Source organism: Belonocnema kinseyi, chromosome 5 (genome assembly GCF_010883055.1).
Source record: "Belonocnema kinseyi isolate 2016_QV_RU_SX_M_011 chromosome 5, B_treatae_v1, whole genome shotgun sequence".
NCBI classification, from domain to species: domain Eukaryota; kingdom Metazoa; phylum Arthropoda; class Insecta; order Hymenoptera; family Cynipidae; genus Belonocnema; species Belonocnema kinseyi.
The window spans coordinates 36,855,319-36,866,378 of NC_046661.1; positions in this window are offsets into that span (position 1 = coordinate 36,855,319).

Genomic DNA, 11,060 nt, shown 5'->3' on the forward strand with positions numbered 1-11,060 from the left:
AATCGCTTCAAATAATTGAAATTAATTGAGAATTTCTTGGAATGTTTTAAAAGATCGTAAACAATTTTTAACCCTTTGAAATCTCTTGAAATTTTCAAAGCTCTTGAAAATACCTTTTAAATTTTTAAAATACCCTAAAATATTTCGAATCCTTTAAAATCCCATACTAAATTATTGAAATTGATTAAAAATGCCTTGGAATCTATTAAAATATCCTATGATCTATCAAATCCTTTAAAATCTCTTATTACATTACTGTAAACAATTGAAAATTCCTTGAAACCATTTAAAATACTTTCAAATATTTTGAAACATTCAAAATCTTTCGAAATACCTTGACATCTTTTAAAGATTTTTAAAGTACTTTGAAATTTTTTTTGATAACCCTGCTAAAGCTGTTGAAATTCTTTGAAATTCCTTAAAATGATAAAAAAGTAAAAAATTCCTTGACATATTTCAAAACATCCTCAAATATTTAAAATCCTTTAAATTCTTTGAAAGCTCTTGAAAGTTTTTAAAGCTCTTGAAAATTCCTTGAAATTTTAAAAATATCCTGAAATATTTCAAATCCTTCAAAATCTCATACTAAATTATTAAGATGGGCGACCCATGTAACGGCTTCAAAAAATCGATTTTTTTTTTTGCTTAAATGGAAGCTTGTTATCCCAAAAACATACTGTAAAAGTTTTAAAGATAACTCAAATGACCGATTGAGTTCTCCTTGCACACACATATAGTTGAAATGATTGACTTCTGTGTGAACCTCTCTGAACTGCAAAAAATTTTAAACAGTTATTTCTAAAACAATTTCATACAAATTTTTGGGTAAAAATCAATTTTTTTTTAACGAACGTCATCTTGTCAAAAATGATTATTTTTTAACTTTTTTTGTTTCACACAGAAGCTAGGAATATAAACTTCAAGAAACCTTTTTGTTTTTTCGTTTAGACGAATCTGTGAGAAACTAGAGTGCGGGTAATTTCACATCTCCCGGCTGAACATGGTCAACAACTGCTATTATAATTAAAAATCTTATGCATATTTATGGCTCAAGAAATTTATTTTTCAGTCCAAAAGTGCCTTAATAAACTATAAATTTTTTTGGAAAGATTCGTTATATTCTTCATCCCCAAAAAATCCCAAAATATACCCTTATTTTTGAGGTGTTATGTGGGTCCTTCCTTTCAAATAATTTAAAAATTATTTGAAATCTATTAAAATATTCTAAAATATATCAAATCCTTTAAAATATGTTATTAAATTACTGCAATCAATTGAAAACTCCTTGAAATCTTTTAAAATTCTCTCAAATCCTTCAAATCCGTTGAAATACCTAGAACTTTTTTTTTAAAGATTTCTAAAGTGCTTTAGAATTTTTTTTAATTACCCTTTTAAATTTGTTTTAATTCCTTGAAATTCCTTTAAGGGCATGAGATTCTTAGAAAATTATCGATTTTACCAGTTTTAGATTCCCCTGGCTTTTTTTCTAGAATAATAAATATTTTGTCTTAAAAATCTGGGAAATGGTAGCAAACACGCTAACAGACGTCCTGGAAATTTTGTTTTCTGGGTCAATTAAAAAAGTATTATTTTGCTAAATTTGATTAATTTTCATGGCGCTTAGGAGTTAGTATCGATTTTATGAGTGTTATATTCCCCCGGCTTTTTTCCTAGATTGATAAATATTTTGTCTTCAAAATCTGGGCAATGATAGGGAACATGCTAACGCACGTCCCTGCATACTTCTTTTTGGGGTAATCCCAAAAAATTTTGCTTTTGCTGAAAACGTGTGTGTATATTTCGAGGTTATGTGTGTTAGAATTTTCCCGATCGTTACTTCAAAATTACACAATATTATTGACCGAAAACTTTGGGGTACAAATAAACATAGTAACTATAATATCCCGGAACTCACCTTGTTCTTAGGGAATCAAAAAAGTTTATTTCATAAATAATTTCCATATTATCGGAATGATAGAGTTGGAAAACGACCCTAACCTCAAAATTATACACATACATAAAATTTGTATTTAGCACAATACAATTTTTTGGTTATTATCCCTCAAAAAAGAGCCCGGGGACGCCTGTTATGGTATTGTATAGTATCTCTAAATTCAGTTTTTAAATATTTTTATTTTTGTGGAAAAAAGCCGGGGGAACTGTACATGATTGACCATACGACGAAATACCAAATGCCCTTAAAGCATAAAAATAAGTTGAAAATATCTTGGTATTTCAAAAGATTTTGAAGGATTTGAAAAATTTGAGAGAATTTTAAAAGATCTCCAGGAATTTTCAATTGATAACAGAAATTTAATATGAGATTTTCAAGGACTTTATATATTTTAGGATATTTTAGTAGATTTTAAGTAATTTTAAAATGATTTTAATGATTTAGTATGAGATTTTAAAGGATTTGAAATATCTCAGGGTATTTTTAAAATTTCAAGGAATTTTCACGAGCTTTAAAAAATGTCAAGAGATTTCAAAAGATTTAAAAGGATTTGATATATCTTGGGATATTTCAATAGATTCGAAGGCATTTTCCATTGATTTCAATAATTTAGTATGAGATTTTAAAGGACTTGAAATATTTTAGAGGATTTTTTAAATTGTAAGGAATTTTCAAGGGCTTTGACAAATTTCAAGAGATTTTAAAGGATTTGAATTTTTTTAGGATATTTTAAAACATTCCAAAGAATTTTCAATTAATTACAATAATTTAAAGCGATTTACGATTTTTTTCATATTTGAAGTTTGAAAGTGGAACTGCTTTGTAAAAAAAAATTTTTTTTTGGTTTATGATTCATCAATTTAGTTGGAAAAATTTATTTTCAGAAAATTTAACTATTTTGTAGAAAATTATTTTCGTTTTTGGTTAAAAATGATTTTTTTTAAACTACAAATTGAACTATTCTATGTTTAATTGAAAAGTGATCTTTTTAGTTAACATTTTTTATATTTTATTGAATACTCGTCTTTCTTGGCAGAAAATTAATCTTTTTTGTCGAAAATTTAACTATGATTAAACATTAATTTTTTGTATAGAAAATTAGTCTTGATGGAAAATAAATTTGTTTTGTGCAAAGTTCGTGTATTTTATTAAAAATGCCTTTTTTAGTATAGAATTTAGCTTTTATGATGAAAATTTAAATTTTTGTTTAAAAATTTCACTATTATGTTGAAAACAATTTCAATTTCATTTTCAATCTTATCCTTTCTATATATATATATATATATATATATATATATACATATACAATTATTTACAACTATTCACATAAGTCTTATATCTAGTTCTTATCTCTATTTCCTGCGATAGCGCAATTTAGGACTTACTAGGAAATGAGTGAGCGAGCAAACGAAAGCGAGAGTGCAAGCGAGAGAGAGAGCATGAGAACGCAAACGCATCTTATTCTACTTAACTTTTACCTTACCATTACTTACAATCTTTACGTTTCTAATCTAAGCGACTTCCGTTTCCTTTTTCTTTCACTTTTTTATACCTCTATTTGCCTTTTTTCACATGCATTCTTTCATTCTCTCTCATTCGCTCCTCTAGCACCCTCCAACTCCTTCATCCATTCTTCTCCTAATCCGTACTCCCCTAGAATCGTAACCACATTCTCTTGCCAGCTTCCTTAATCTTCCATTCCTCTCCTACACCCTTCTCATACATGCTTTCATGTTTCCTCCTCCCATTCACATATTCTACACTTTCTATTCTCTTCTTTTTCCCAGTTCATCCCCTCCCTTACCTCGTTTCTCAACCTAAATCTTGCTATTCTGGTCCACCTTCTTTCTCCTCATCCCTTTTCTAAATACTTTGGCACTCCTTCCATTTTTATTATCTTATACCATTTATTGTATTTTGATTTATCAATCATCCCCCATCTATCTATTAATTGTATTTCCCTCTCCCTTTTTTCCAAATCTTCATAGTTTACTCCAGTTCCGTCTTCTATTTTTCTATCATTAACGAACTCCCTCCTTTCTTCTTCCCATCTCGTTAACTCGCTCGTCCTTCCTCTCCTTTCTTCTCCCTCGATCAAACACTTTTTCGCTAACTCCCCTCCCTTTCCCTCCCTAAGCTTCGCCTCAAATTTCCATGCCCTCTTTCCCGCTCTAATACTTAACTTATCCCTTTGCGCTTCTTCTCTCAGCATATACCTCAATATCTTTCCTTTCTTTCCATCCCCATATATCTGCTCCATAACCTAATACCGGCCATACCAGCGTATCAAATAGCCACATTTTCTTTCTCCAATTTTTTTAAACCTTTTTTTTCCTATTTCCCATATCTGTTTCATTATCTCTGCTGTTTTTTTATCCTTTCTCTTATATGAGCTGTATGATCTCTATTCGTTTGCAAGATATATCCCAATTATTTATACTCTTTTACTTCTTCTAACTTTAATCCATTCCATCTCCCTGTCCAATCTTCCTTCCTTCCCCCTCCTTTTCTAAACCTCATTATCTTTGTCTTTTCTACATTTACATTCAGCTTTTTCCCATCTGAGTATTTCTCTAATCCTGTAATTAATTCCGCCATCCCTTCTTCATCCTCTGCCATCAACACTATGTCGTCTGCGTATGCCAGTGTACATATCTTTCCCTTCCCTATCCTAACTCCTCCCCAACCTTTTCTCCTCATTTCTTCTTCCAAGTCCGATATTAAAAAATTAAATAAAAGTGGGCTCAGAGGACATCCTTGCCTCACACCTCTGACCAACCAGAAACTATCTCCAACTTGCTCTCTTACCTTTACCCTGCATTTTGTCTTTCTGAAAATTTCTGATACTCCATTTATTAATCCCTCTCTTATCTCCTTTTTACCATAACTTTGTCTATTTCGGCTCGGTCAAAAGTTAGTCAACTATTCATTAATATTAATTTCACACGAACTTAAAGTGATAATCATGCACCTTCCGTTTTGCGGCTCCCAAATGGTAGGTATGGTGGGGGTGAATTTCATCCAGGATCTGGCAGCTTTGTTCAGTACTGGCATATATCTGGGATGATAAAAATGTTATGCACTGGACCCCCAGTGTTGGATTCTTACTGGTGGTCGGTACTAACAGCCACTGCAGGCCTAGTACTAGCCGACAATGACGGCACAGTACAGGCATCCAGTACTGGCGCAGTGCTGAGATATGGCTGGGATGATAACAATGTTCTGCACTGGTCCCTTAGTTCTGGCCTCATACTGGCACAATGCTTTCAGCGAGTGTGTGATCAGGACTGGCAGACAGTTAGGGCGCATACAGGTAGCCAGGGCTGGCGCAGTGCTGACATGGCAGGTATGATAGATGTGTTCTGCACTTGAACCCCAGTGCTGACCTTGTGCTGCTAGTAGATACTGGCACCTTCAATGGCATATGTACTGGTCGGTACTGGCATTTAGTACTGCTAATAGAAGGGGCGTAATAACGACATTTCGTGCTAGCCCGAATTCATATAAAGTACTGGCGCATTTCTTGCATCAAATAAATAATTGTATATAATGGAATTCACTTAAATTCTTTGAAATTCCTTCGAACTTAACGCAAAGGTAATTAAAGGGTAAAATTACCAAAGTATTGTGTGAGATTGAATTCAAACTCTTTTTATTTTAAAGAGAAAAGAGCGTAAACTGAAGCACATCTATAATCTACAATATCTTTTTAATATTATTCACTTTTCACTCTTACCCACTCTTATCACTCTTCTTCTATATTTTTTTTCCACGTACGAACTCTTTAACCACCTTTTCTGTCCTTTGCGCCCGAAAACCTGCAGCTAAGCTTTTCTGTTATTTCCTTTGGCAGCAAGTCCGGACATTTAACAGTTATGACTTCTAATATTAAAGTTGTATGTAAATCCAATCCCCGTACAAATAGGAGAGTTCCGTGGGGCGCCGTCAAGCCATACTAGTTACACCATTAAGCCATTTCCCTTTTGGGGTAGGCGTGACTCACTCGGTAGGGGAAAGGAGTAGTGTGTGGACGGAATAGAGATTTTTCAGATTGATCCAGAATTCTCGTGCTATTTAAGTAAATGACACGTTCGTTCCGCAACACTGCTTCGACCCAGGTTGCTGATCAATCTCTCTAGCAATCACCCCAAGCGAAGAACCTCACGAAGACGTTATGTAATGTTCCCCACTTGGGTCCATTAGTAGCCAAGGTTTTTTTATTTCAGGTGTCATTCACTCTATTGACACTCTTTTTATTAACTATTTGCCGCCATACTTTCCTGTTCTAGCATACTTCTCTAGCTTCTTTTATGCCCATGCATTTTTTCATGCAGGCTCTCGTGTTTCCGTGACTTCTTATATTTCTTCTAACTAGGCTCTCATTCACATATTCTAACCATTCTTTCCGCGGTCTACCTCTTGGCACGCTGCCATTTACTTTACCTTGATACACTTGCTTCGTTAGTCGTTCATTTGGCATTCTCTCAACATGTCCGAACCATCTTAACCGATTTCTTTCCCATGTGTCTACTACCGTCTCTTCTGCACCACATTCTTTTAGAATGATCTCGTTACTTACTTTGTCCATCAGGGTTTTTCCGCATATTATGGGCATGAATCTCATGTCAATTGCGTTAATTTTACTCTTATCTTATTCTTGATAAGTCCATGTCTCGCTACGGTATAGTACAGTCGGCACAAATATAGAATTATGTATTGCCATTTTAGCTTTATTTGATATATTCTTACTTCTGATAAGGGGACCTGCTCTACCTATAACCTTCTTACCTTCATTTATTCGTCTATCTAATTCCTCATCTATCTTCCCGTCTCTAGTAAATAAGCTACCAAGGTATACGAACTTATCAACTTGTTCAATTCTCTCATCATTCAATAAAATATTGCATAGTGTTTTCTCACTCTTTCCTTCGAACACCATAGTTTCTGTTTTATTTGCGTTAATTTTGAGGCCCATGCTCTTCATGCTTGCATTTAGTTTATTCAAAATTCTTTGTAAGTCTTCGATAGACTCTGCCATAACAGCCTTATCATCTGCGAACGCTAACCCGCGTACCCTTACTGTTTCGAGATCCACACCCACTTCGTCGAAGAGAGCCATTCTTAAACACTTGTCCATAAATAATATAAATAACCATGAAGACCCATTCACTCTTACACTCGCTTTGCTACCTGTATATATTGTTTTTATAGCTTGTAGGATCCATCCATTGACTCCATACTCTTTCAGGACTTCTCAAAGTTTACTTCTATCTACCTTATCAAAAGCTTTTTCTAGGTCGACAAATGCACAGAAAACTTTTTTTCCTACTCTCAAACTTTTTTCTATTGTTTTCCTTAAGGGCATGTGACACAGCTAAATACCTATATTACCGACCTTACTTTTTCGGTTCACTGAATATTTTTTGAACCTAAGAACTTTTTTTGTAAATAAAATATCGAGCTGAAACTTTGGAAGATTTATTAGAGTACAATAAAGTACGTTTAGGTACCGCATTTTGGTAGGAACTTCACTGAAAATTATTTTATCTTTTTTCTGAACCTCAACATTTTTTTAACGTTCGAAATTTTTGTATACATAAAATATCGGTCTCAAACTTTGAGAAATGCAAGAGCCGAAAGAAAACTATGTTTAAGTATAAAGCTTAATAATAAAAGATGTAAAAAAATATATTTCAATAATCAATTCCAACGGCATCAGCCGGTAACGTTGTACACGAAAATACGAAACCTGGCGGCCACTAGACGAGGCTCTAGAGAGTTCGTATTTTCGTGTACAACGTTACCGGCTGATGCCGTTGGAATTGATTGTTGAAATATATTTTTTTACATCTATTATTATTAAGCTTTGTACTTAAATGTCGTTTTCTTTCGGCTCTTGAATTTCTCAAAGTTTGAGAACGATATTTCATGTATAAAAAAAGTTCGAACGTTCAAAAAATGTTGAGGTTCAGAAAAAAGATGAAATAATTTTCAGTGAAGTTCCTACCAAAATGCAGTACCTAAACGTACTTTATTGTACTCTAATATATTTCCCAAAATTTCAGCTCGATATTTTATTTACAAAAAAAGTTCTTAGGTTCAAAAAAACATTCAGTGGACGGAAAAAGTGAGGTCGGTAATATAGGTATTTAGCTGTGTCACATGCCCTTAAGCTAAATATTTGATCCGTACATGACCTTCATGGCATAAACCCACTTTGGACTTCCCAAATCTTTGCTTCTGTTATTTTCATTACCCTACGAATATGTATTTTTGAATACATTTTACTTACGGTGCTTAATAAGCTAATCCCTCTGTAATTATTGCACTCGCTTTTATCTCCCTTTCTCTGGTATATTGGTACGATAATTGCTTTTTTCCAATAGTCTGGGACGTCTCCCATCTCGAAATATAAATTTATGAATTCGCACAGTCTATGTGGTATGCATGCGCCACCGTGTTTAAGCATTTCAGCGTTAATACCGTCTACCCCGGCAGCCTTACCGTTTTTCAAGTTCTTAATTATATCTCCAACCTTAGTGACACAGACTTTTTCAATTGAGTTTTCCATCGCATTGTGTTAAACATCGCAATTGTGGTGTCCTATAGCTTCATCTCCGAATTCTCTCCTAAAATAGTCTCTGAAAGCCTCTAGCATTCCGTCTGCATCATATACCATTTTTCCCCTGCTATTTCTCATGTTGACAATTTCTGTGCTTTTGTTTCCTTTCAATTTTTTAATAAAGTAGTTTCCTGCTTTCTTCAAAGTCGTTTTGTATTTTTATCTCTTCTTCTGCTCTAATTGTATCATTGAAAAAATTTCACAGAACCGCATGGTGAAGATTTCAATGCGCTACTGGCATAGAATTCGTAGGATGTGTGTAAACGTATAGTTACCACTACTATGCCAGCGGCAGATTCGTAGATCGTGCAACCTCGCAATTAAAACCTAACCATGGCTGATCAATTGTCATGTGCGTTTCAGTAGCTTGGTACAGCATATAAGCTGGAGAGAGAGAACAGTGTTGCTGCTATACGATACTGTTATGTTTATCAGTTTGAAAGTGGCTAAAATTTCGATGTTTTTATTGAATTATCTATGAAACTATACTGTGGAAAAACTTGATGTATATTTTCTAATTTGTATTTTCAAGCAGCACTAATACCGACATTTTTTAAATTTCTCTACCAGTGCGTTTAATTACTATAAATTAAAATGTGAAGATTGCCAATGCAATGTTCATGAACTACATGTTAAAGTAGTCAATTTTGACATAAATTATCTCTGCATCGGTATGGTTAAAAAATTTGAAATTAATTTAGCATATGAATCATTATTTAATTTAAATATAGCTCTTTTTTCAAAAATTTCAAGCAGAGATTGATTTTTACATACAAGCTTCAACGAAAACAGTAATAGAAGAAAAAAATTATTTGCGTGGGCAATATTAGTAGGACAAGCAAGATTATTTCACCTAGCAAGTATTTGCAAGTTTCCGTCTTAGAGAAATTCGATTTTTGAATTCCATTGCTTTCCCTACCGCAAGCTGAGTAAAGCAGCTGAACATCTTTAGTCATGATTGATGAAAATACGGAAGTAAAATTTTCATCCAGTTTTCCTGAGCTTTTAATATTAGGAACCATGAAAAATTTCTGAAAAAACATTGAAACAATTAGTACTTAATGTAATAAAAGAGAAATAAAAATAATTATACAAACTATAAAATTGTTTACCCTGAACAGGCCACTTCATTCCATTCCAAACTTAAATTATTTGCTCTAGAATTCTTGATAATTTGGAAGGATTTTTAATTCAAATTATTACTAAGATTAAAAATAATGAAAATAAATAAATTTTCAAACCGGAACAGTCCAATGAAATGCGAAATAAAATGATTCCAGGAATATGCTTTGTAAATTTTTTGAAGATGCTATTATAAGAATAAAGAAAATTTTTATGTTTTCTTAAATTGAAAAATATGAAAATTCAGTGAAAATCTTCAATAGCTCTCCCTTCTATAGCCTTTCCGAGAATTGACGACGTGCCGCATGTCGATGTAACAGGGCTGCGCGGGGTGCGCGGGAATTGCGGCTGTCACTCAGGCGAGCAGTCAGCAGTCAGCTTCACTGTAGTTATATAATTTTTTTCTTGAGGTATGTTAAGCTGGCACAACACTATGAAGGTATAGAGATGTAACCTATTTCATAATTTAGAGCTCATTTAGGGTTAATTTGGGCCGGCGGTCCCAAATTTTGGGCTCCTTCGTTTTTGGTAAAAAATATGAGATAAAAAAAATCATAATTGCGAAAAAAATCCTGTCATTTGTAAATGCATGGGCTAATTTTCAAGCCTGAGGAAGCACTTTAAAAGGGGGGGGGGGGGCGTAACGTTAATTCGTACAAAAAAGGCTCATATTTGCGAATTTTTTTTTCACGATTCATTTAAAATCTATATATTAATACCAATGGTGTGTTAAAGTATAGCATTTTTAGAATATTTTGTAAAATTTTCATGTGAAAATATTAAAAAATACGGTAATAACAGCAATTATTCGGAAGCGTCTCGGAAAAAAGTAGAATTGCGGTGCCTCTCATAACTCGGTGCTGCATCGTTGGCCACACTTGGCGAGCGATTTAAAATCACATTAAAAAATAAGTCTTGTAATTTAAATAAATATTTATTAAAATATACAGAAGAATTTATACAAAATTGTGTAACTTTTGATTTCAGACATGAAAAAATTTATGACACATATATTTGATAAATAAAAGTTTATTTTCATTGAATTTCAAAGACTGACCTATATTTCACCAAACATTTTTTAGTAGATGCATTTTTTTAAATACCGTATGATATTTCAGCAGCTTTGTATATAGAAGTTAATTACAGAATATAATAATGATAATATTTGAATTATTCTAAAAAAAAGTTTCAGCTCAGAATATTCTTCTTTTCAATGTCCACGAGACAAAACGATGCAATATAATTATATGAATTGCAAGAAAATACATACAAAATATTAAAAACTTATAAATAATTATTTTCAATCAAAAGTTACATAAGTCGTATATATCTTTGTGAATATTTTCATAATTATTTACCTCA